Source organism: Melanotaenia boesemani, chromosome 2, assembly GCF_017639745.1.
Source record: "Melanotaenia boesemani isolate fMelBoe1 chromosome 2, fMelBoe1.pri, whole genome shotgun sequence".
NCBI classification, from domain to species: Eukaryota; Metazoa; Chordata; class Actinopteri; order Atheriniformes; family Melanotaeniidae; genus Melanotaenia; species Melanotaenia boesemani.
In genome coordinates this window covers 39,258,786-39,285,883 of record NC_055683.1, presented here as the reverse complement: position 1 = coordinate 39,285,883, position 27,098 = coordinate 39,258,786, and the positions used below count along the sequence as shown (strand labels likewise).

Genomic DNA, 27,098 nt, shown 5'->3' with positions numbered 1-27,098 from the left:
AAATCCTCCTTTCCATCATCTGCTGCTCCTCCTCTGATTGGCTCTGAGTTTCTGCTTCATATCAGAGTCAGATGGATGCAGTCAGACAGCAGTGAGGAAGAGGAAGCTGCCTTCAGCTGCTGGACTTCTATCAGGACACCAGATGGAGGGATGGAGCTGCAGACCAGCCTCAAAAGAGGAAACATTTCTCCTCCTTTTATTACCATGAACAGAACGTGAAACTAAATCAGATGAAGATTAAAAACAGGAAGCAGGAAAAAAAGTTTGACATTTTCTGTCAGAAACAGAAACTAAAGGATGAAGTTAAAGAAGGAAAAATGAAGTGATTCCAGTTTGGATGGAAAGTCTGACTGAAGGAGCTGCAGAATCACACACTGTAGGTTCTGATCCGTTAACCTGCTTCCTGTCAGCCACTCCTCATCTTCATCATCTTCACCTCTACAGGTGGATTATCTGCTCCATCACAGCTGCTCACACTGAAGCTTTTTTTCCACATTTAGGATCAATTTTCATTTCAGCTGTTTCACTGAAAATCTTCCTGCAGCAGTTTGACTCAAAGAAGGTGAAAGTGTTCAGATCAGAGCGGAGACCAGTTCTACAGAGAAGCTTTACTGGTAATCTCCTGGAAACTGGAACAAAGACAGATGTTGAGGGTTAAATTAACCAACTTTGAGATTATTTTGTGAATTTTCCATAAAGGTTACTGATGTTACTTAAATGAAAAGCTTTAATTGGTCGGTGTTGTGTGTTTATTTATTTCTGATACATCAGATCATCTCTCAGTGTGATGGACAGCAGCTTTGTTTGTTTGTTTGTTTGTTTGTTTTTGTTGCTGTGAATCACTTCTTTTGTTTAGGTGGTTGTTAGAACAACGTTCCGTCCCTACATGAGATGATTCTGCTTGTGTAGCTGCAGACAGTAGCAGGATGTTTATGGAAGAACGCTTTTCTGACCAAACCTCATGCACCTATAGTGCGTGCACGTGATCTGGCAACTCACGGTGCACGTTCCAAAGACCCCTGTGTTATTCACATGAATATCTTCTCTAAAATGTATTTTCTCTCATGTTAGTGATGTGGGGGCAGGGCTTCAGGCAAACTTTTAGCACTGATGCGTCAAACGTTCTAAACAACATTTTAGACAACACTGGAAACGGACGTACCTCTTACGTACATAAAGAAGCATAAACGGTCTTCATTTCAAACCAAGATAGCACAGTATAAAAGCACCAAATAAATTAATTAACCAAACTAAATATTAAAAAAATAACATAAAATAAACAACGTAAAAATAAATTAACTGAAAGATTCCATGGAAAAGAAAATAAATATGAGTATTAATACAAAATTTAAACACATTTTTATTCATTTCTTATTGGAACAATTATTTGTAAATGACTGTTTAACTTATCATCAAATCAAACTTTATTTATAAAGCACCTTTCATGCCACAGGCAACACAAAGTGCTTTAAATGATTAAAATATTTATGCATATTAAACAAAACAAAGTGGAAATACATAATAATAGAAACGCTCAACATAATATTTCACTAAGCCACACACACACACACACACACACACACTCACACTCACCAAGCATCCCCCCTCCCCATTCTATACAAACATGATTCTCTTATTTCTGTCTCGAACTGAATGTTATTAAAAATACTAAAAGTGATAAGCATCCGGCCTGATGCTGTGGTAAGGAAAAAATATTTGTGTCATGGGGATCCATCCACACCAGGGGCCAGTCCACCCATGTCCAACAGCGGCAACCCCCCCCATCAGGACAGACCAGGGCCCACACCACAGCCAAAAGGCGTCAGTGCAGGGCCCCAGCCACCCCGATAGGTGCAATCACCGCAGCAGCAGCCCCCAGACCAAGCAGGCAAAGCCCCTGGCATGGAGGATCCCCACGAGGAAAACACTGGAGTTAAAGTTAAAATTAAACAACCTTAAGAAACAATAAGAACAGCTTAAGAATGAATAAATAAGTAAATGAATAAATAAATAAGCAGTACAGTTGAGTAAAATTACAATAAAATAATGTGAAATAAAATTATGTAAAATAAATGAAGATCAAATAAAATTTCGTTAAAAGCTAAGCTAAAAAGGTCTTAAGCCTCATTTTAAAAAAACATCAACATTCTCTGCAGCCCTGAGGTCCTCCGGGAAACTGTTCCACAGACGAGGGCCGTAACAATGGAAAGAGGCCTCACTGTATGTCATGGTCCTCACCCTTGGAGCAACTAAAAGGCCAGTACCAGAGGACCTCAAGTTATTTCCATATAAATATATTTATTGAGCCACTATATATAGATATATATATATATATATCTGCCAAAATTTTGGCAGCTTCTGGCCTCCATATAATCTTAGAAAGAATATGTTGACATGACTTTCCAGGTTTCACACATTTAGTTGCTCATTTCCGGTCACTTTGCTGCTCTTAGTAAGCTTTATAATAACTTTTATATATTGTTTTGCTTCTGCTTCGAGTCTCCTCGTTCACAGCTTCCTGGTCTCAGATAGTTCTGGTCTTTGTTCCCTCATGTCCTCCTCTTTGGTTCTGTTGGACCACTTCTCCTCCGTCCTGGTTCTGGATTATTCTGGACCCTCAGTCTGATTAATCAAACCAAATAAAAACGGGTTCAGTTTTACCTTCACATGGAGGATTTCACGGAGAAATTCAGCTGCGCCAAGACGACCTGAGAGGAAGTGAAAGTAAACCCAGAGATGCGTTTACTGACCCAGTTAGAAATCCGACACATGACAGTCGGCTTTATTAGAGTTAAACTGCTCAGAACTGCTGGAGGTTTCCACACAAAGAGACAGAAACCTGATCCTGGACCTCTGAAAGCCTTTAGTTCTGGTTCCAGTCTCTCGGCTGGTATTCAGAACCAGTTCTTAAACTCTAGTTTTTAATTGTTCGTCATCTTTGTCCTTCAAATGAGTTTGCGTTTCAGCTTGAACTGGTCCCAGGTTGAATGTGATAAGCAGACGTCTGATATGAGCAGAAAGGGGAGAATTTGTCTTTCCCATGTTTGCATGTTCCACATCTTTAGCGGTGAAATCTGCTGGGAGCAATTCTCCCAGTGTTCATTTCTTTTCCTTTTCTTCACACACAGATTTTTACAGCAGAAAAAAAGACTGACAGGATTTATTTTTGTCCTCCAGACAGAAAGGAAAGAAAACCTTGTGCAGCTTGGCCTCAGATTCCTTCAGTGACATGAGCAGAAGAAGAGAATTGTGTGAAAAGGATCCTAAGTGGAAGGAAGGGAGGGAACAGAGTTAAAGACAGAGCTGACTAAATGGAGCAGAGTTCAGCCATATGAAGCAGGCAGAGAATAAAGGTAAGGCCTTCCTGGAGTTCATGAAGAGCAGATTCACTCAGATGTCTGCAGACAGCAAGCGTGCAGAGCTGGAGAAGGAGCTGCTGAAGTGTTGAAGGACACTCTGGAAGGTCTGGAGAAGCTCCACGTCTTCCTGGATGCCGTGGAGAAGCTGGCCGCCACCTCACTGCATGTGTTCGCTGAGAAGCAGGTGTTACACCTGCCTGAAAAGATCCCACTCAGTCATGTTCAGGCTGCACCACTAATCTGTCCTCTCCTCCTGGAGGTTCAAAGAGATGCACAAGTTTCCTTCCTTCCCAAACTTCCCAATGTGGAGGTGTTGGCTTCCCAGCTGGACACATACATGCACATCACCAAGACCATGTGTGAGGAGATGAAGAAAAGCTGAACTCATATTTAGTCAGCAACACCTTTTATTCTTCATACACACATTTTTAAAGCTACACTAGAATAAAAGTGTGATTTTATTGGAGATGATTTTAACAGGAAACTGAAGTCAGCCGTTGATGCTGCAGCTCCACTTAAAACCAGAACTAGAAGATCCAAACTCACATCATCGCGGAGAAACCAGGAAACCAGAAACCTGGATGGTTTTCTGATGGATCAATAAAGCAGAAACAGACTTAAATGTGTCCTTAGTGTCAATATTAACAGCACTAAAAGCCAGAATGATGCATCTTTTCATCAACAGTCATTTAAGGAAAAGTACTAAAAGTACAAACAAGTAATAAAAGCTGAAGTATCTTTGTTTACTTATCTCTAGAGAGAAAAACTAAAAACTATTATATTTCCTTTTGTTATTATTATTATTATTATTATTATTATTATTATATTTACATTGAAATAGTTTATTATTTTCAGAGAAAGAATAATAAAATTATAATAATAAAAACAGAGAGGAGGTGGGTGTATTTTCCACCGCGTCCTGGTTTGTTTGTGTGTTAAAGAGTCAACAGTGATGCTTTTGAAGTGAAGAAGTCAATAGTTAAAAATTCCTGGTTTCTCTGTCCTGTGAAGGGAGACAGATGGTTCACTATGACCCTTACCGGACTGGAGTTGAAGCTCAAAGATACAGAGGAAAGCTCTACATTTAAACTAGTTTATATTAGCTAGCCAACATTAGCGGCTAACGCTAGCTAGCGTCTGCACATACATTTGTATGATTTACACAAACATGAAGCAGATGGATAAAAAGAGACACATTGAGGAGTAGATTATTTATTTTAACATCTATATGATGTTAAGTTTGTGCTTAAAGCGCCTGAAGTTCTGCTTATGGGTCGCCGACGCTGGACCGGACCTGCTGCTTCCTGGAGAGAGTTTACCGTGAGGACGTCTACCCTGTCTCACCTTCAGCAAGAGTGAGGGACACACATGGAGGTTTTCCTCTCCACTGCAGGCTCAGGATGGAGGATTAAATCCAAGAGAACATTTCATGGAATCTGTTGGTTTCCTCAGCTGGACAATTATTTTATTATTTGTTATCTTGCCAGCGTCAATTCATGACAATAAAGCTAAATTAAACTGAACTGAATGAATCCAGTTTATTTCCAGCTTTATTTAGACTGAGGCTGATGAGATTCCTCTTACTTCCAGAGGTGGAAATCCAACTTTTAGGAAGGTTTGAGCATTTTCCTCCTTGAAACTGAACACGTGACGTCCAAGTACAAACGTAGCTCATGTTGGTTGAATGATTAGAAAAAGCTGTTTTCTTCTGCAGCAAATGAGAAGGGATTTCTTTTTTTGATGAGTCATGATTTGTAGAGCAGCTCTACGCTGCCAGTGGGGGTCTGCAGGGTTCATGAGTTTAACCGAACCAGTCTGTATGTACTTATACTTGTGGTTTGTTAGGTATGATTATTATCAGACAAATAATCCCTGTTATTCTGTCTTCATTTCCTAACACCATAAATGTGTAAAACCACAAACACAACTTGAGGGATCTTTACAATTATGTTTAGTTATGTGGTTAATAGTGAAATGAAGTAATCGTGACATCTTTTGAGTTCATGGAAGAACCTGTTTGACTGAACCTCTCCATCTTTTTTTAGCCCAAACTTGTGAGTGTTTGTAACATCAGTCAGAAACTGAATCCTGGAAAAATGTTTCACAAACACAACTTTCACTGTAAAATGAATATTTATCTGTTTTTATTTACATCACAGCTGTGTGTCATTTCTTCACCTACATTCACTGCTTCCATCAAGGGCTGGTCAACCAGCAGGACGGTAAGACACACACACACACACACACACACACACACACACACACACACACACACACACACACACACACACACAGGCCTTCTACCCGAACCAGTAGAAAAACCTGTCATCATTTCTTTACTAACTATTTTTATATGAGCTGAAATAATAGAAAAGGAAGCAGAAATGGGAATAAAAGGCATCATGATGAGAAAATAAACCTTCAGATGGAGACTGACTTTAAACCAGTCGTATCTTCTCGTCTGGTCTGTAGGCTCAGGACGTGTGTGTGAGATCTTTGGTCATTTAGAAATGGATATCAGGTGTAATCTGCCGTGTCCTGCAGACTAAAGAGGAGAGGGAGCACCCAGCTTGTTATCAGTGGACAGGTGAACAGCTGCATCTCTGATGGGATGGCTGCATTAGTGTCGATGGCGTGAGCAGCTTCCACATCTGTGAAGCTCCATCAGTGCTGAGAAGACCTCGTTTAGACGTGTCTTAGTGAAACAGTAGTGATAGTCGTCTCTTTTTATGGAAATGTGATCAGTAAACACGCTATCATGGATCACTCATTGTGGATTTACCAGATAGTTTCTGAATAAACGCTGAGCTTGACGGGATAAAAATCCCAACCTTTCTGGGACTGGGGTTGTATTCCAGTGAGGTTTTTCCACTAGAAGCTTTACTGTCCAGCTGGAAGGTCTTCAGTTCGGTAAACTCTGATTGGCTCCGTCCAATAATCCGACTGTAGGAACTATTGATGACGAGCTGCAGATAACAGGATCAGTTATCCATCACATTGATCAGAAGATGCTCTTCACTGTGTGTTTGCAGCGGAGCGGATGTTCTGGGAGGTGATGCAGCTCCGCAGGGAAACGTCCTTCTCCAACCTCGGTACTACAAAGACCAGCCGTGACCCACAGCCCCATCCTCCAATCACAGCGGACTCTTACAGAAGCCCCGCCCACCGCCTCCAGTTCTGGTTTAAAAAAAAAAAGAGACTGAAAGCGTTCCGTTGATCCGGATCTGGACTGGAATCCTGTTTGATATTTTCTCCTCACCAGTTAAATCCAGTATTTTAAGACATGAAGCTACAAGGCAGATCTTTAACATGAGAAGAAAAATGAAGCTGACGTCTTTAAATAAAACAAGTTCAATTTCTCAAATAATGTTTCAAGAATTATTCAAATTTACTAGAAACTCATTAAAGTAAATGAGTTAAAAACACAAAAGGGTGAATGAAATGAAAGATTGTGTTGTCGTGGAGACGAACATTCAGTGTTTTATAAATAAAGTTGTAATATTTCAGGACTGTTTAAAGGAGGGATGTGTCAACACAGACACACCTGTGACACAATGAGGTGATGATGATGTAACTCATGTACCTCATATACTTCACTACCTGGACTAATAGTTGCTGCTACACACGTCTGTAACATGTTGCATCTGTATATTCCAGCATGTATGTAGTAAGTATGTTCTACTGCACATACCAGTCCAGTGGGGATGACGGGAAGGATGGCTCCCAAAGCCAACACATCATCCCGTTCATTCCCTCTCTCTCTTCTCCTCCAGACTTCAGTCGACCATCTTCAGCTTCTACTTTCCTTTAGTTCTAGTAGCCGACAACACCTGTTCCAGTCTGGCTGCTTCTCTGTACATGGTGTTTATTTAATAGAGACTTTTGTTGTGTTGTGTTGGTTTCTTCTAGAAGCCAGTCATGTAGCAGTGTGTCGTCATCAAGCTGCTTCTTCCTTTCAGTAACTAGTAACTGTCTGGAGCAGCTTGTTGTCGTGTCTAAGCTAGCATGTGATGCTACTTCTAGATGATGTTTGGAAAGTTTGCCACACTTTGATGGTGCCAGTAAAATTCCAGCCAGGTGTAGTTTCCGGATGTATAACCCCTACTTGTACCCTCCCAGAACACGAGGAGGGAACACGGCCCCCTCCCCAACCCACCGGAGGAGGATGCTTTTATGATCCAGGTACCAGCAACGGGCAGGATTTGAACTAGACGCTGCACCACTGGCGACTTACGGTTCTCCACCAACCCCACCACGCCACCGAGGACCTTCACACTCACACTTGTTCTCGTGGTGCTTTTATCTTTTCCTTTTGGCCGTTGGACGTGAAAACTGATGTGGTGAATGAAGAGGTTGGATCCCAGGTCCTCCTGCCTCCAGAGTCTTCTCCTACCAGCCTGAGCTGTTCTTCCAGATGTGTGAAGCTTCACTCTTTACTTTAGACTGGACTCTTAGAGGAGTTAAGAAGCTTTAAATTCATGGAGTTTAAACTGGAATTCATCACCTGCAAGCTGTAAGATTTGAACCTGCAGCTTGTTGAACTTCAGCCAGGTCTCCATGCCCCTGAGCTTTCCTCTCATACAGCTGCAGCCTCTGCAGCTTTTCTAACTCCTTCATTTGGCATCCAAAGGGTTAAAAAGTCTTTCCATCAGAAGGTTTGATCACAGTTCTACTGATAATCCAGCTTCACCATCAGGGTGAGCCGTTCTCCCAGACACTCTGATAAACTTGAAGTTCTTCACTCTTTATTTTTGGCTGTTGGTCTTAAAAACCAACATCAGTGTTTCTACAACATTTAGAGGATCTGAACTGGAAGCTTCTGCTTCCAGCTGCAGCTGAACATCATCCTGAGCTGCCCAGTCACAGCTTCCTCAGGGTTTCTGAGCAGGTTCCACTCTTTAACTCAGAGCTAAGAGTTTTCTTTACATTAACATACGTGTACATTTACACGTGTGTAGTAATCCTAACCACCTGAACTGACTCACCTTATAATACGTACAGAAGTCAGATTTATTAAGTAAGAAATATATAAAAGATAAAACTAGTTCTCTCCTGCCTTGAAAATGTTTTAACTCCCCTTGAGGAGCTTTATGGATATAATGTGACAGGACAGCAGAGGTGAGGACCCAAACGCAGACTGATGAGGCAGGAGACAAACCAACGCCATCATCCAGGATTTAATATCAAGGAACAAGGAAACCGATACAGACTGAACACGAAACAACAACAATGATCTGGCACCGAGTCAGAGAAACCAAGGCGTAAATAAACAGAGGACGACTAACAGGGAACAGGTGAAGTGAGGGAGCAATCAGACCAGGTGAACTAACGAGCCGCAAACAAAACACACAACACACACGGGAACCAACAAAACTGGAAACTAAAGTAAACACGACAAAACCAAGAACATCACCTATGACCACGACATATAAGGCTCCTCTGATACTTCAGTATTATTCATTTCTTTTAGTAGTTTGTTGCTGAATAAAGATTTAAAAGCTGGACCTGACACAGGATATGAAAGAAAGGAGCCCTGAGAGGACTTTGTTGTAAAGAGCTGCTGTACAAATAAAGCTGGATTGAATTAAACAGAAGAGAAAAGGAGAGTAAAAAGTGGAGAGAGGACAAAGATAGAAACAACAGAAACAATAGAACAAGCAGCTGCAACACCGGTAGAGAAACAGAAAACATCCTACGGCCTCTATATGAAAACACAGCAGACAATCATCAGGAGCACCTGCAGAAAGACACACTGAACACCATGAAAACAGCAGCAGAAAGTGTGTGTGTTCTACTATTCTTACACTTCTACTTCACAGTCTGGACGGGGCTCAGCTTACATGCATGTTGTACTTGTATGATGGAGCATGTTACAAAGAAACTTGTAGAAAAAACTAAACATGTTGCTTTGCGTTGCTCGTTGCTGTTACACACTGGATGATCAGACACATGTGGAACTAACAGTTCTGGTCTTTCCTACGTTTCTCAGGCCTCCATCTATTGGTGGTTTTATTGTCTTTAGTTTAATTTATTTCAGCCAGTGATGAAAATAAAGAAGCTTTGTTAGGCGTCGTTCACACACAAACATGCAACAGAATGAAAGATGAAATCACAACAAACATCATCATCTGTTCTACAGTTTTTCTTCCTCTAACTTTATACCATAAAACAAGAATAATAAATTCTATAAAGTCCTTTGTGCTGAATTCATTTAAGGTAGATTCTCTCCTGGAGCATTAGAAGCACTGCTAGGTATGCGGCATCATGGAGTGAATAAAGAAGATTTATGGTCCTGTTAACAGTTCTTGGCAGAGGTTGGTCACCACCATGCACCTCTGGAGGGACGTCAGTGTGTCTTCAGGTGTCTCGGGTTTGCCAGCTTGAAGACAAAGTCAGTGCAGAAGGCAGAGATGATCCCTTCCTCAACATCGTCTGCTTTCACAACGTTTGGAGCTCTTTTGGTGAAGAAGGACATTTTCCAGTCTTGACCAGTCAGGAGAATAGTTGTGTGTGGAGATGGAAGGTCACGCTACAATCACACGGAACAAACACAACGAACCACATTAGAGCTCATTTTTTAATTCTTTGTAAAGTAAATAAACTATTTAGTGTGTAGTCAAATGTAATTAAATAATAAAAAGTTTATGTCTCCTTTCAACTATTTCTGTTTTAATTACATAATTTCAGTCATACAATCAATAAGAAAAGTTAACTTGCTGACTTTGGTTCAGTTAAACACCACATGTCTGCATCAGAGTCTCCAAGAGGGATAAAAAGGTTCATGTTCTCCTTATAGACGTACGGGAGAAATATAAAGAGTCAATACCTGCAAGAGAAACAATACATTTAACATCTAAACCAGGTTTTAATGCTGGAAATTCTTCTTTCTGTATTTAAAGGTTTCAGAAAGCTGAAGACAGCAAGAGGGTGATGTAGAGAAAATGTTGCTTCACTGGTCTGGGCGACATGGTTTAATATGCACCTGTTAACTCCTGGTAACTCTTCAACCAGAGCCTCCTCTCTGGCCTCCAGGTAGAGCTGCTATGGCAGAGATTTCTCTGGAGGCAGGTGAAGCACTTTTTGCAGACGCAGTCAAATCTTTGTCACTTCTTTCCCAAAGCTGGATGTTTTCGCTCCACTTCATCACAAACCTGCAGCTGAAGAAACATCAAACTGTCTTCAGTTTTACAATAATTGTAAATTTGTCCTCAACTAATCTGTGGTTCAGTACAGCCGAAGAAGGTTTGTAGAGATGGTTTGTGTAGAAATTGGCCCAGCAGCTTACTATTTAGACTAAAATCAGTTTAGAAAATATTTTCTGTAAACCTGAAACAGCTACACGTCAAAGAAAGGCCCAGAAAAATAAATAAAAATGAAATAAATGCTAAAACACTGGCTCTGTAACTGTTGAAACTTCATTTACAACGTGAAGGACTGAAAGTGAGAAAGTTTCAGCAGGAAGAGAAAGGGAAGGAGCAGAAACAGCTGAGTTCGTGTCCACATGGGGACGAGTTTAAGTGTAGCCATAAAAAATGTCCAGTGTTTGGACATTTTGTCCTCATACAAGCAGCATTTTGGAAGCTTGTTAACACTCATTTTTGGAAGCAGGTCCCAAAGTGAATTAATGTGAAAGATCCATAGTTTTGTTTCTGCGTCTGTAGGAGCCATTTTTAAGTATCTGTATATATCTTGTTTGGCCACCAGGGGGCAGCATTGTACAGTCTTTTGTCAGCGCCTATATAAGCAGGAACCTTCCTGCAGGAGACAGCAGGGCCGGAGTGGGACTCATTTAATGCCTCAGACCGGCCGCTTCACATCACCACCTATTATTATTAAAATCATGTCATTATAACCTTACATGTTACGTCTACAAGAGCACAATGTTCTGTAAAACCTGCTAATTCAGTATAATTTTCTACAATATTTCTAATCCAGTGTAAGAAAGGGTTGCTTCACAATGTAGATTTATTTCAACATGAGTCCTCATCTCCAACATTATTCTTTACATCCTTTCAACAACATCAGAATCTAGATTCTGTTTCAATAAGTGTTCACAGATATTCAAACCTTAAAAAGAATAAATAGAATATTAAATAAGATTAATAAAATACAAAGTGTTGAAGTTTATGAAGTTTTATTAAACATGGTTTAGAAGCTTTTAGAAAATAATTTTGTTTTTCTCAAAAGAAATGATGAAATCTCCATTAAAATATGAATCAATCTGAATTAAACTACAAGGGAAGTTTATTTGTACTAAAACACATTTCACATACGAGACAATTCAAAGTGAACATAAAACATTAAAATCATTACAAATGCTGCAAGAAAGCAGAAAAGACAGAAACAAACAGCAAAAACCACAATAAAATGATAAATTAAGTTAAAATGATTAAAAGCCAGATAAGTTAAAAGTTAGCTGCAGTTTTCATACATAGGTGCAGGAGAAAAGAAAAGTTTTAACCTGATTTAAAGTGTCTACGTTTGTGTAGTGATGTGATGTATAAATTTAGTGGCGCTGTCTCTGTATAACGCTGGGAGGTACAGAGAAGAAGTTCTCCAGAGAAAATGTGTGTTCTGAACAGCACGTTAGCTGTACGTTGTGGAGATTCCTGTTATGGAATAAAGTCATGTAGTACTTCAAAACGTGTCAAGTTACTACAGTTTGGTGAAAGTTTAATCTCCACTGGCAGTTTGTTCCACTTGTTTGCAGCATAACAGCTAAATGCTGCTTCTCCATGTTTAGTCTGGACTCTGGTCTGGACTAGTGGACCAGAGTCTACGGATCTCAGAGCTCCGCTAGGTTTATATTCTCTGAATTTATACATTTATATTTATATTATTTATTTAAACTGACTAACCAGGAACTTGACTATTTAGTCTCTGGAATAAAAGCTCAGATGCCCCATGTTGGCTACAGACTAGTGATGGGAAGGCTTAGGTCCTTAGGCCACAGAGTACAGTGGAGCAGAGTTAGTGCTGCTATGCACAGAGTGGATTCCACTGGAATTGTTTCTCGTTTAACACAGTTAGGCTGTGTTGTGAGGAGGCATTACTCTGTTAGGGCACCCCTCTCTCTTGTTCATGTGGATACCAACCACAGACTCATAAGGTTTGTAAGTTTTAATATGCATTTTAAAATAAAACGTTATCCTGTACCAAACACACTCACAATTACTTTTTCACCTTAACAGGTTTAACAAGGTGATCTTCGGAGGCATTGATGGCTTTTCCAGAAAGGTGTTGAATTAATTTCATTTCTTTTTTTTTTTTTACTTAGTGATTTTGGAAAGGTTTTCAATTGTGAAATCATAACATGACCAGAAGGAACAGTAGTCAATAACTTTAAATGTTTACAACAGAGTATCCAGGCATTCATTTAGTGTCTGTATTTGTGTACAGATCATGTACCTGGAACCTGCCAGCAACAACATGGCCTGTACTGGTCTCAACCTTTTCCTCATCTCCTGCGGAATTAATGGTTTGCCCTCCAGGTATGTACAAGTAGTGCAGTCTGATAACAAAAGGTTTTCCTAATTCACTTCTATATCAGGACATGGAATAATTATTGCCCTTTTTAAATATATGCTAGGGTCAGAGGGGATCAAGGTGTGGAGAACATTGACATTGCTCGTTTCATGTTCACTGTGCGGGGAACTGACCGGGGAAGTTTTATCTCTGGAAAAAGTGTGCACAACCAGAGGTAAGCGCAAACAAATGTTGGTCAGATTAAATGAATGTAAAAAATCCTCAACAGCTGTTCTAGAAAGCTGCTGCTGGTCATTTCCTGTGGCTTGCCACAGACCTTAGATCTGCACATTACTCACCTGAAGGCTAAATCAGACTTTTTGTTACACTGGGTTGAATGCCCCCAAGAATATTTATAAAATTTTTGTCACACTGATGTTTAAAACATGAAAAGTTTTCATCACACAGATTAAGTAGTAATGTAATAGATACCCCTCAGAACTTTTATGGAAGTGTGTAGACTTCATGTTTTTTGAAAATGATGTTATTTTTGGGGAAGATGTAAATAGCTGTGAAAGTGATAGTAGATACATAGGTTACAAACTACTCCTTTTACATTAATACAATCTTTTTCTAAACAGGATTGAACGACTGTGGCGTGATGTCTGGACTGCAGTAACAAGCATCTATTACCATGTCCTGCACAGTCTAGAGGAAGATGGACTGCTGGATATTTCGAACACCCTTCACATTTTTTTGGTTCATTTTGTGTTTTTACCCCGGCTCAGGAGGGACCTTGTAACATTTACTGAGGGCTGGAACCATCACCCTCTCCGCACTGAGGGGAATATGACCCCTCAGCAGTTGTGGGATGTAGGCCTACTACAGCAGAGAATGGAGGATGTAAATGAGGTCCATGCTCTACTGTCCATCACTTTTGTACTGAATCTATTTGTTCCATAATATTGTAAAAAAAAAAAATTAAAAACATGTTAAGTGCTATTTCTATCCAGGATCTGCAAGAACTTGACATAGACTGGGAAAGTGTGTTCTATCGTAGTGACCCTGAAATGGAATCTGGGGTTGTTGTGCCTGAATTTCCTACCCCACTCAGTGAGCGGAAATAACAGAACTTGAAGCTGCAGTGGATCCTAGAGCCCAATCTAATTCCTATGGTCGAGATATTTACTGTCGTTGTCTTCAAATCCTCCAGTAAGTAACAGCCAAGAGCATAATTCTGAAAACAACTGAAACACAAACACCAAATCACAAAAACACTGATCACATTTCATAACTTTATTTGAACTCTGAAGTTTCTTTTTCTTTACGTTTTTAAATATTCAATGACGTGAATGACAGGGTTCAAAATGAAGCTTTTATGAACTCTTAACTGTTGAAATAACAATCATGAACACCTTGGTACCACAAACCAAGTTTTACATGAAATTACATTGAAACAAACTTCCCTTTCTCTTGAAAGGATTTTTACACCCTCTGGGTTTAAACATTTACTTGCTGCTGAACATCAGTAGACACAACTGCAACAACTGTGAGTCCTTTTATACATGCACTGCTTTTCATTACTTTCATGGCAAGTGAATAGGTTGGTGTCAAGTCTGAATGAGTAATTCAGTGGTTTGTAGTTACATTTTGTAGCTGTGGACGTGGTTGGACCTTGTAGGATTACGTAGTTGTATTTATCTATACCCTTGAGGATTCTTGACCGAACAGAAAAGCTTCCATGACTACGTTTTTGAAATCTTCATATGACCTCATGTGTTGGACAGGAAATGTGATGGTATTAGTGCAAGCAGCCACAGATGGATAGCATATCTTGTGTTCACCGAACTGTGACTGGCAGTGATGACTGAACTTCACATTTACTCTGAAACTCTTCTTGTCCTCCTGGAGGATCGGGATGTGGCCCTGCCCTGTTACCCACTGAAGAAATCCTGGTGGAGACAGAGATGCAGCTTTCTCCTTTCCTGATTCAGTTTCATCTGAAAGTAGAATCCATGAAGATGAAAAGTTTATTACTTTATAAAAGACTTTTATCGCCCTTTTATGTGTCTATGATGAAAAGAAAGCAAAGCCAAGGGCGATTAATGGACCTATGATAAAAATAAGAACAAAATGTCAAACAGCAGCCACGGACAAATATTCTGGCTGTATTGGAGATGGAAACAATTATTTTGCAGATGTAACTTTGAAAAGTGATGTCAGTGTATTGTTATTGTGGTAACTGGTTATGGTGTTCAACATGTCTGAAAAAGACTTGTACCTTGCTCTAGTTCCTGGAGAAAATCTTGCAGGTGATTGATTAAAGTCACCTCTACCAGCTGCTTGTTTGAGCCTCTCTCACTGAAGTCTGCCTGGCACACAGAGATGATAAAGTCTGCATCAGCCTGCCAGTGGAAAAGGAAATGGTTTGATTAGTCTAATCTCACTTCTTGTGTCCATCCAACTATCCATTCATTCATCCATCCATCCACTCACTGCTCAAAATAATAAAGAGAAGACATGATCGTTAGCATGTAAGTCAAAGTCAGTCACACTTCAAGGATATCAATCTGTTCTGCTGGAAACTATTGTGAATCAGTTTTAACGTTCATGTAATTGAAAAGGCAGTTTCTTTTCTCTTTTGTATGCCCACAGCCCACGTGATTAACCAGGTTGTTGCTATTTGGTTGTCATAGATACCTGTCGCTTTGTTTGATGTAGCAACTCACAATGACTACTGATGCTGTATGTAGGAAGGAGTAGGGGTAAAATAAATAATGGGATTGGGCCTTAGTTGCTGTTTTTTGGCGGGGGCCTGTGTGTATTTAATTAATTTGTGTTTTCTTATTGTTTTGTAATGGAATTAGAAATCTTAAAAGTGTGTCCATGGAGAACTTACTTTCATTTCTATGCCTGGTACAAACAAAGGCCGACAGATGTCAGGGTATTTGGCCATGATATGACACAAGCTATACAATCCCATGCCATCTCTTATCTGCTGAAGAATTGGGATCAGCCTCAGATTTGCATGGAGGACAACCGACCTGTTTAAAGAAAAAAAGATTCAACAACAAAAACAAGAAAAAAAAGATGAATGCACAGACACACTATAAATAGACAGGAAAAAAAACAAAGAACCATATTTTATCATCTCATTGGTAAGAAAAAATCCAGGAAAAAACAAAAGTCGTCTATGAATACAATATATTTTGTAAAATACCCTTTTTATCTTTTCAGGTGACTTTACTTTGTATTGTTACAAAAAAAAGTTAAGCTCAAAGTGTTTTTGCTCTTAAAAGCTGTAAAAATAAAAGTCAATATACTGTATATGCACATAAGCAAAGTTAAAACCAGCATTTGTACCAACTCCAACATACCGAATTATTTCCTCTTTTTTCTCCAAGCAGACCGATCCTGTGTGTGAGGTCTAGAATAGTTGTTTCAGTGGCTGATTTCACCTGTAATTACTGTGAATTAACTCATGATACAACAGTTTTTCCTGTTACTGGTGTATCTGAGTGGAAACTAACAGCATATATGGTCTTACTTTTGACAACTGATCAGTATACTGGTCATCCCCCACATCATCTTCATCCAAGGTTTCAAAGTCTAGCGATCCTGTGCACAAAAATTTGTAGCACCATGGCATCATGAAATTTGGAGCTGGTCCTCCTTGAGCCAGGCTGGTAGCCATTATTTCTCCAGCAGTCCTATGAAAAAAGACAAAAACATGTTAATCCAAAGAAATGTGATGCTAAACTGTCACAAAGGAATAATAATGTTTCTCAGGGGCTGCTAGACCCTGTAATAAAATGCTATTTACTAATTTAACTGAAATATTAATTGACAGTTATCTACACTGTTTTACTGTTTCACTTGATCTGAAACAGCAAACACAACAATTGAATCTAATCTAGATACCAGAAAAAATATGTACTCTTGAGATACATACTTGAAATGGTCTTTATCCAAGTTAGACAGGGAATACTTAGACGTGCAGCCAGATGACCCCTTCACAAAGAAGCGCCTCTCCATGCCTGCTACCATAGCTTAAACATAAAAGAATAAGTAATCCATTATATTTGAATTTTTCTGATATATAAGATACATTATATTGTACAAAGCCCATAAGTACATCAGCATTTAATTTAAAAGTGAGTGGGTTTAAAATTTAGAGCTGCTAGACAAGATATTTACATACTTGTCAGAAATTCTTTACGGAGGGCTCCCGTATCGATGCCAGCTTCTCCTAAAAAGATGCCTTTCAGTGGGTTGGTAGGGGAAGTTTTCTTTTGGCGCTGCCATTGGACAAGACCTCTTTCAAACAAGTTCTGACGTGACACCGTGATGTCAAAGGTTTTCCCATCTGTAGATACTCCATCAGCTATTGCTTGGATAACATCCTTCAAGCTAAAAAAAAAGGGGGGGGGGGGGGGTTAATGAGAAGAACAGCAGTTTCAGTTAAATCTGCCTTCGAATGATGAAGTCTAAGCAAAAAAAAAAAAATAAAACAAAAAAAACAGAATCATCATGTTTCTTCCAGATGTCTGAGATGTGACTCATGCAAAAAGCATTAAACCCAATTCATATGTAATTTTACAATAATATGAACATTCTTCTGAAACCGGATAATATAAGCAGGAACTTGAACACCCTGCATACAGACCGGTATATTTGAAAAATGATAAAAATATAATGTAAAACATACTTCCTAATTCCACCTTTAGGTGATTTACAAACATCCTCCACAATGGGTGGTGTTTCTTCCAGACTGTGAAAGAAAAAAAATATTGTTATAAAATGAAGGCGCTGACCTTTCTCCACATTGATACCTTGATTGTAAGCAGAGTTAAACAGTAACAGAAATAAACTATGTATTTGGTTTTACCTTTCTCCACATGAGCTGGCGTGGATCTCTAAATAATCCAGAGGATATTCTACCTGACGTACTGGACAGACAGCCTGAGCATAAACCATCAACCAGAATACGAATTAAAATCTGAAAATGACATTTTTATTTAACTGATGACGATAAAAAGTATTGTACCAAATTTGGCCTCATGGATGTACTTGGTAAAGTAGTATTACTTGTTCCTTGTGTAACTTCTACTGAACTGTCTTCAGCCACAAATGCTACATCAGGAGAAGACTAAAGAAATATATTAATTATCACCCTTATAAAATCATGTCTTAAACTTTGATCAGACAAATCAAACATTTTCATTTACCTCTCTGTCCTCTTCAGAAGATTTCTGGTCCACACAAGATTTTACATGTACAGCCAACACTTGAAGCGGCACGCTGGATCTGCAGACCATACAGGCTGCTTTTGGCATCTTCTGAAATTCAGATGCATCTGCTGGAAGAGGAGATGCATCTAGCTGGTCCTGAAGAGGAATTATGTAAATTGTGTTTCTTCCTCCTCCAGGGACAGTTTTTAAAATGCCACCATTATAACCTTGTGCTTCTGGGGGAATAACTGAGAGTTTACGCTGTCCTGATCCCCCTAAAACAAGAATTCAGTACTTGCTGTTGGTGTCCTGTCTGTGCTTTTATTAAATAAATAAAACTGGAACGTCACAGCCTTTCCACTGAAAGACATCACTTTACAGGGTGCATGAAACCTTGTTTTCCCCCTTGCAGAGGCCTTGGAAAAGAACCCTGGAAATTACCTGCAAATTCACACATATAGTCAGTGAAGTGTTAGTTGTAAAACCAAGTTTTAAGCTAACCTTCTATCACACCCACTAAGGTTGCTATTATTTCAAGGACAGACATATTGAAACTGTTGGTGTTTGTCAGCTGCATATTATTTATTACCACTGTAATGAATACACACAGAACGCATATAAATGCAGAAATTAGAAGAAATAATTTTCAGCACATTTGTTTTAAAGTCTTATTCTTTTCTAAAATAGAAAATGGACAACAAATCCAAGTAGATAAAGTTGCCCAAGTACTGAAAGAATTGTTAATGAATAATTTAAACTTGTTTGGCATATGAAGTTAAAATAAGTAGTTATTCCTGTTTTTTTCCAGGAGTAAAATACCTTGACATTTCAAGCTGAACTCTGGCTTGTGCTGATGCTGTTTGTGCTACTTGCTGCTCACTGGGGGTTTGCAGGTGGGCATTTAGATGTCTGGCAGCATCGTGGATGGAGCCGTTCTATAGGTGAAAAATGAAGTTATTCATATAAGTATGCTGCAACAGAAGCACATGAGATTTATCTTGAGGTCAATAGTGTGACCATATAAACCATTAAATGCTTCTTTCTCAAAACGTCCGTAATTTTCCTACAGAAGCAGCTTCACTAGTGAAAGTGAAGTTGACTGTGTCATAAATGTGGATTTACACATAAAACAACTGAACACAGTCTAAAAAATGATTTTCTTATGATAATCGTGTTGCATCATTTATTCAGTAGTGATATTGTTATAAATGACTGTGATATTGATAAAAGAAGGCAGCTAATATGGGTTATTGTGGTGGTCGACAGCTAAGATGTGCTGCTTGTACAGTTCTTCATCTTTATTCATGGTTCATAAACTGAGCCTGGTGAGCAACACAACCACTGCTGATGCTGAATCTAAAGCATTTATATGTGATCAAATTATGTGGAGTATGGATAAGTACGCTATAGTTACCATTAGCTAACCTTAAGCTACGATGAAAAATCAATTCTTCTCTATGGGCTTAAATCAATAACAATTCAAAACTAAATCCCCACTAAATTATTCATCCTCGGAATAGAACTATAACGAAAACAGATACTGGTAGTACCGTTAAAATTAAATACTTACATTAGGTCTCTGACTGGAGTCATCCATGTTTTGAAGAGATTGGAAAGACTCCCGCCACATTTCTGTAGACTACGTTGATGAATCAGAGAGGTGTGATTTCCTGCAGTAACAAGAACTCAGCAGTCTCTGATGCTAAATCTATTGATTTTATGTTTAAAATATTACTGACAATTAAACGTTTACTTTTAAAAGTAAGGAGAAAAAGCACAACACGTTTCTCATAAGCAAACTTCGGTGGCAGACAAAAGAAAAAAAGTGAACATGTCTGGTGTCACTGTGTGAAGTAAAACAAGCGCACCCTGAAGAAGGTGAGGCGTATTTGCTCGAGTTATCTCGTCTTCTATTGGCTGGAGGAGGTTTGACAGACAGCTCCTTCAGCAACCCAAGAGAGAGGAAAAAATATCCAAGAGCAAAAGTTTTGAGTGCGCAGAGAAAGTGTCTGAGTGTGAAAGAAAGAGACCAAGTCTGAGCGTCTGAGAGTTTTGAAAGGAAGAACGATATATTTGAAAGCAAGAGGGACTTTCTGAGTGTGAGAGCAGAGTTTTGAGAGAGAGCAAGATGATATTTGAGCGTGAAAACCAGGAATTTCGCTCTCAAAGCAAACAATTACGCTCTTGATTAAAGATAGAAAAATACCCCCATACATTACCAATCCAGGTTTGGGTTTCCAGGACCCACATTGGATTCCAGGTAGCACAGCGATGCAACGTCAGCAACAGCTGCTGCTTTTATTTTCATTATTGTGCTTTATTATTGTGCATGAGGAGGTTGAAGGAGTCCAGGTTTTTGTCTCTTGGCCATTTCCAGAAGTACTTGGTGGGTTCAGAGTTTCCTGTCAGCCTTCAGGATGCTGAACCACACCACCTCCATCATTATGTCTCTGCTGCTGTTAAAAGCTGCTGTTGGCCGATCTCTGAAGGACCGTCGTCATCATGTTGAAGAACATGCTGATGTTTCAGGATTTTACTCCTCAGGTTCTTTGTTTTGGGGTAAATGTGTTATAGGTGTGTTTTAGAGGTGTGTTAGAGTCATGTTTTTAAAGCATCTCTGAAGGTGAAATCCAGCTTGTTGATTTATTGAAATCTTCTGGTAACTTCATCACGTTGTTCTGGAACATCTCAGGTTTCTCAGTCGTGTGTTTGATGGAGTCCAACACCGAGTCTCAGACTGGAGTCCAGCCTGGAATCCGTCCCTTCCTGGACTTCCTCCATCTTCTTGTGGATCATCATCTGGATGCTGTGGTGGTCCAGCAGACCTGATCCATCCGGCTCAGATTTATCAGCATTAAACCCGTCCAGTGGGACCTGAACTCAGTTCAGTTTCCACCTGTGAAGCAGGACCTGGATCCTGTTTTTCTCTTAGGAACACAGGAGTTTACGATTAGAGAAGAAAAGGCTGGAAAGATAAAGAAGAGATGGACTTCAGAGTTATTAAACCACTGCAGATCAGATCAGCCTGTCAACAGGCAGCAAACCCTGATGATGTGATTAGAAATATAGTCGCCCTGACTGGAGCCACTTTCATTCATCTCCTGTTCATTGGCGATTAGCCGCTGATGTAACTCACACAATAACATTCATCCTGAAATTATGCTGCTGGTAGTTTTATTTTCTTCTTCATGTCTCGGGGGGAAAAGTACAGAATCTCTCTCATCTACTGGTTCACTGGAGCATCATCATCATCATCATCATGAAGAAATAGATTCAATAAGAGTCAAAACAGAAAGAAAATTTTATTTAAGATCAGCTTTTTAAAGAAAATTTATTTATTTGCCACTAAACATCTCAAACATTCACAAAGAGGAAAAACATGATAAAAACTTAAATATGTAAATATACTAAAACATGGTTCAACACAAACAACAAAACAAAGAAAAAGCTGCAGGTTCATTAAAAAATCTGACAGCTGCAGGAACCAAAGACCTTCTGAAGCGTTCTGTAGAACATGGAGGTACAACAAGACGTTTCTTCTCATGAAAACAAGCTCAGAATAAAAGTTAAATGTTTATTAAACAAAACAAAGAATTAAACATGATGGAAAACATTAAAAAATCTAAAAATTCCAATTAGTTACTGGATTTAAACAAAAAATAAAATGAAATTTCAGATAAAATAACAAAACCACTGAAATAAAAGTGAGAGAAATTATAACATTTATTTTTCATTAAACATCAAATATTTTCACAAAAAGTCTAAAATAATCTGAATGAAAATAAAGATAAAATTTATACGTGAAAGTTTTAATGAAAATTCTTTAAATTCTACATTTCAAGTAGAAAGTCAAACATTTGTGGTGAAAAATGAAGCAAAACATGAAATTTGTGATGTGAAAATGAATCTTTAATTCAACATGTGAAAATGTGAGAAAGTCCAAATAAAGACAGAATGAAGCAAACAAACTAAGAGTGAAACACTGGGAGGATTTTCATTTCCAGCATCATGAAGTGGAACTAACTGCAGCTGACATGAAGTCAACACAACATCCTGATATTCAGTGTGAAGCTTTGACTGGAAACAACATGTGGATCCTGGAAGAAGCACAGCTTCCATCTTTAAAGGACTGGAAGAGGAAGAAGTTTCCAAGGAATCATTTAGAAGAGTTTCACACACAAACTGATTGAATCCATGAATCTGAAAAGATGTTTCTGAGTGAAAGAGACAGACATGTACAGACTGAACTATCTGTTCACCAGCCAGAGTTTCTCTGCTACCATCACACTCTTTACACTCAACACACACACACCCAGGAACCAGACCAAGAACCAGACCTGGAACTAAAGACCCCAAATCCAGCATAGAGAGGGTGAGTGAATGTGGTGATGAAGGTGTGGAGGTGGATCAGTGAGTCAGAGGAGACTCTGTAGAAGGACAGAGAGCCAGCAGGACAGTCCACATACACTGCTACTCTGTTAGAGACAGAGGAGGAGGAGGAGGAGGAGGAGGAGGAGGAGGAGGAGGAGATGGGTGTTTCTATGTTATTGTGCCAGACAGAGTAACCTCCATCATCAGAGCATCTCAGACTCCAGGACTGATCATTCCTTCCAAACCTACAATCTTCGATGTCTCCTCTCCTTCTGATTTCTCTGTAACTCACTGATATATAAACGTCTCCTCTCCACTCGACCTCCCAGTAGCAGCGACCAGTCAGAACATTTTCACACAGCAGCTGAGGACACAAGTTAAATCTGTCTGGATGACCAGGATATGACTGAAGCTCCTTCACATGTGTCACCTTCCTGTTGTTGTCAGACAGTTTGAGGTTTCTGTTCACTGTGTTCATGTGGATGGTGAGTGGACAGGAATCTGATGGAGAGAACAAACACAATCCAGCTGCAGTTATTGATCTATTGACACTTTGATGCTGACTGATGAATGAGTGATGGGACAGTGTGAAGATGGTTGAATGTGATGAATCCAATGAAAAACACACTTACACTTCCTCACACCTCCTGGTCTCAACCATGGTTCTCCAGCAGGCTCCACCCTGAAAGGAGGAGGGGTCAGAGCATGCTAACATGGACATTACATGGCTCTCATACACACTTTGTTCTACACTGAGAAAGGAACAGTCCAACATCTGGACACGTCCACCTGATTGGAGCATCTCCAGACTAGAAGGAGCAGAATCAGGAAGCTGATTGGTCCACACCCACACCAAGAAAACTGCTTTGTGGAAGTCCCAGTTTCTTCTTTCAACCATCTTCTCCTTTTCATCTCTTCACAGATGAAGAACTCTGCAGAAACTCCTGATCTAACCAAGAGCTGCATCTTTCTCTGCCCTGAAGTCTTATTGATCAGCTTCTGACAATAATCTCCTCTGCAGAGCCGATTGGCTCAGATTCTTTGTTGTGACTCAGCTGGGAAATGTTAAAGTGGTTCTTTTCCTGCACATGAAGCTAAATGACTGTCAGAGACTCTGTTTGAGGCCATGATGTGTGTGTTTGGAGCTGTGACGGCTTGTTTCCTACTGACCACTAACAGCTGCTTCATCATCACACTGAGGATTTGTTCCCTCACATTATTCCTGCAGATCCTGCTGCTGTGTGGACACAAACACATTTCTTTCTAAAGCAGGAACAAATCAGAGGGATCAGCAGCATCAACTCACCACACTTCTTCCACATCTGATCCAGTCTGCTGATTCATTTCCAGTTTGAAGCCACATCACCAGCTTCTACTGACTCCAACATCTACACTGTTATTGAAGCTGATTGATCATCTGATGGATGATTGAATGAGTAATTACTGAATCAGCAGCATGGGATCATCAAAGCTCTAAAGTCCTGAGTGAAGAGGAGAGGTTAGACTGCCTCTGGTGGTCAGACATGGAGCTGCAGCTGCTGAAATACAGGATGTGACAGGATTCAGGAAAGTCTGTCTCATCTTTCCTCAACATCAGCTGTGAACATACTGAGTCCTTTCACGTTAACCAGGAAACCTGATGTAACATCATCATCTTCATCACAACACACACACACTGCCATCTCCATCACCTCCTCCAGCACCCCATCCAGTCGTTATCACATGACTGAAGCAGCATTATCAGTGGTTATCAGTCCATTCCTACGGGACAGTAGGGCTCTACTCCGCCTCCTAGTGGCTCCAGTAGGTCCTTATCATCTATTTACACCACTGATCAGCAGCACTGATACAGGAAGACTCCTGATCCAGTCCCACAGGAATCCAGTCCACCAGCAGGTCTGAAATCTTTAGCATGACGCTGCATTTTCTGCTAAAACAACCTGCATTTAAGTCATGTGACTGCTGAGTGAATATTGAGTGTAAAGTGACAAAGTCTGGACAGAAATCCAGAGACTCTCTCAGTCATTTTCATTCATGTCCTCATTATGAGTCCAGATCATCAAACACTAAGCCAGACTTCAGGAGCATGAAGAAGTAAAGAACTTGTGTTTTCCTGTCTAACTCCTCTTTTCAGATCAGATCAGGGGGAGGGGCTCCACTGACTGTCTCCATCATTGTGATCAGCTGTGTGCAGCTAATTGAAGGAAACTGATAAAAACTGCAACGACACTCATGTGTGACGTTGCACGGAGCAGCGGCACCAACAGAAGACGACATGATTGAAAGAATCTAGAGGGAAGGAGTCTTCAGGGACCAGAATACTTCCTGCTCTATATGTGTCTCATCTAAACTCATGTTGTGGGTCTGTTGCTGTGGTTCAGCATCAGGAGCCTCCAGTAAGTGGGAGAATCACTGAGCATCATCATTCATGGGAAGCTTTTCATCCATCATGTGTTTAAATGTGTCTATACAGAGGTAGGAATACAGGTCTGATCAACACGTGCACATTTCCACATGGACTGATTTCTAAAGAGAACTTTACAAGAACATGACTGTTCACACGCTTTTATAAATATCTGTGCTAAGCTAAGCTAAGCTAACATTTCCTGGAGCATCTCTGTGTCTGATCCAGGGTCAGAGGACAGAAAAGATGTTTCTATGACAGAATGTCCCTTTAACCTGCAGAGATGTTTCCAGACTGAAGAAACTCTGAGCAACAGACAGTTTTCACTGTTGTTCCTGCAGATGTTCTCCTTGGAGACTCTCCTACTCACATATCTGCTGTGAGCAAAGGAAAAAGGCTCCTACATGTGTGATGGTTCATATAACACTCATATCCAGCATGAAGCAGGACTGAGTGAAGGACAGAGAAAATGTCTGCAGATCTTCCTCCTCTATCAGACATTGTGTGGCTGCAGCAGCCTCTCCATACCTGAGTCTGTGTGGATGCTTCAGTGCAGCCATCAGCAGCTTCACTCCTGAGTCTCCTGGATGGTTGTATCTCAGGTCCAGCTCTCTCAGATGGGAGGGGTTGGAGGTCAGAGCTGAGGCCAGAGAAGCACAGCCTTCCTCTGTGATCAGACATCCTGACAGGCTGCAGAAAACAACACGTATGACAGAAACTCTGAGAGAACTGCTGTGAAACTAAAGCTGAACGTCATCAGATGTTCAGAGAAACTGGACCTGTCTCACATTATTGGCTTTGTGTCTTCATTGTTTTTATGCTTTATTCAAACCTGACAAACAATAAACAGACAGTGAAAGTAAATCCAGTCCAGTTTGTACAAGATGCACATGAAGAAAGAAACGGAATGAAGAGGAAAAATAAAGTAGAAAATAAAATAAAGTATAGAAAGTAAACAAATAGAAATAGAAATGAAAGAAAAACTGGCGTGACAGACTTCATAATATTCTATATATAATAATAGTATTTGTGAGAGTTTATTGGCTGAAAAGCTGTGAATGAATATTAATTATTGATCTGCGTTTCTGATTAGAAACCAGTTTTAGAGACTTAAAGTAAAAATCAGCTTCAATCAGAAACAGCTTAAATGCTGCTGTTGGATTGTGAAATGTACTTTTATGGATGTGGAATTTTCCTCCTAAAATATAAAGATTGACAAAAGTGCATCATTTTTTTCTTTGGTTCAAACTAAGTAACGATGTTCTTCCTTCTATGTTCATTTCATGAGTTGTTCTGCACAGAACATCGTTCTCACCTTCTTTCCAACATGTTTACTGTCTGGAAGCAGAAAACAAGCTGCTTTTAATAAAGCTTTATTGATTTACAACATGTCTACAAACATGTGGGAAAAGCCACTATATCCATGTTATCCGTGTTCTATGTGTTAAGGCGGCTCTTGAACTCAGAGGAATAACATAAAGGAGAACAGAAAGGGGATTAAGAACAAACAGCAGGTGGGTCTCAGCCTAGTAACATGAACAAGTCCACCCAGGAAAGAAGTCTTTGGCTTCTTTTCATTTTCTACAAAGACATTCTGAGAAGATTTTCACTTCATTCTTCAACCATTAAAGTGGGTTTAGTTCTGGCAGATTTACATCTATCAATAAAATGTTTGGCCAGCAGATCAAGTTATTCCCAAGAAATTCCAAGTTCTTCTCCTTTAATGTTCCAGCAGTGACTCAGCACATATTCAGAGGGGCGCTGGGATATTTTCTGAGTGAAGCCACTTTGAAAGACGTCCGAGATTCATACGCTTGTTTGCAGTAGAAAAATAAGTTCTGTTGTTTCCATTTCTGTCTCACAGAATCCACATGAGTTGTTCTCCAAGTTAAATTTCTCATGTAGGAAGTTGTGTGATGGGAATATTCCATTTAGGATTTTAAAAGACACTTCTTTAGTTGTAGGTAGAAGTGGATGAGACAAATATCTTTTCCTTCTTTTCCTGATGTTTCTGTATCATCGTCCTTAAGAATGTCCTTTCTTTTTAAGTGGAAAGGGTCATAGTGGCTGTTAAGCCGTTTCCAATGAATCTGTTATTGAAGTCAAACTGTTCAAGTGTCGCCGCTGATCCAGAGCGGCTTCAGTTCTACTGGAATATCAGAACGCTCCCTGGTTTGTTGGATCATTCTTCTCACTGTAATGGGAACTGCTTTTAACTTTATTATACTCTTGAATTGTGCAGTGAAATTTCAGTTAATTACAGGAATC

General features: G+C 39.7%; 1 protein-coding gene and 1 long non-coding RNA gene across 2 annotated transcripts in view; both read right to left on the bottom strand.

Moving 5' to 3' along the window:
• LOC121628311 (NLR family CARD domain-containing protein 3-like) overlaps window positions 1–27,098 on the bottom strand; it is a 113,461-nt gene that overhangs the window by 23,208 nt on the left and 63,155 nt on the right. The window lies entirely within an intron of this gene.
• LOC121651885 lies at window positions 17,941–18,948 on the bottom strand. The gene is made up of 3 exons (XR_006012520.1): window positions 18,875–18,948; window positions 18,053–18,496; window positions 17,941–17,973 (listed from the first exon to the last, which is right to left on the bottom strand). It is a non-coding gene; the product is annotated as an uncharacterized LOC121651885 (long non-coding RNA).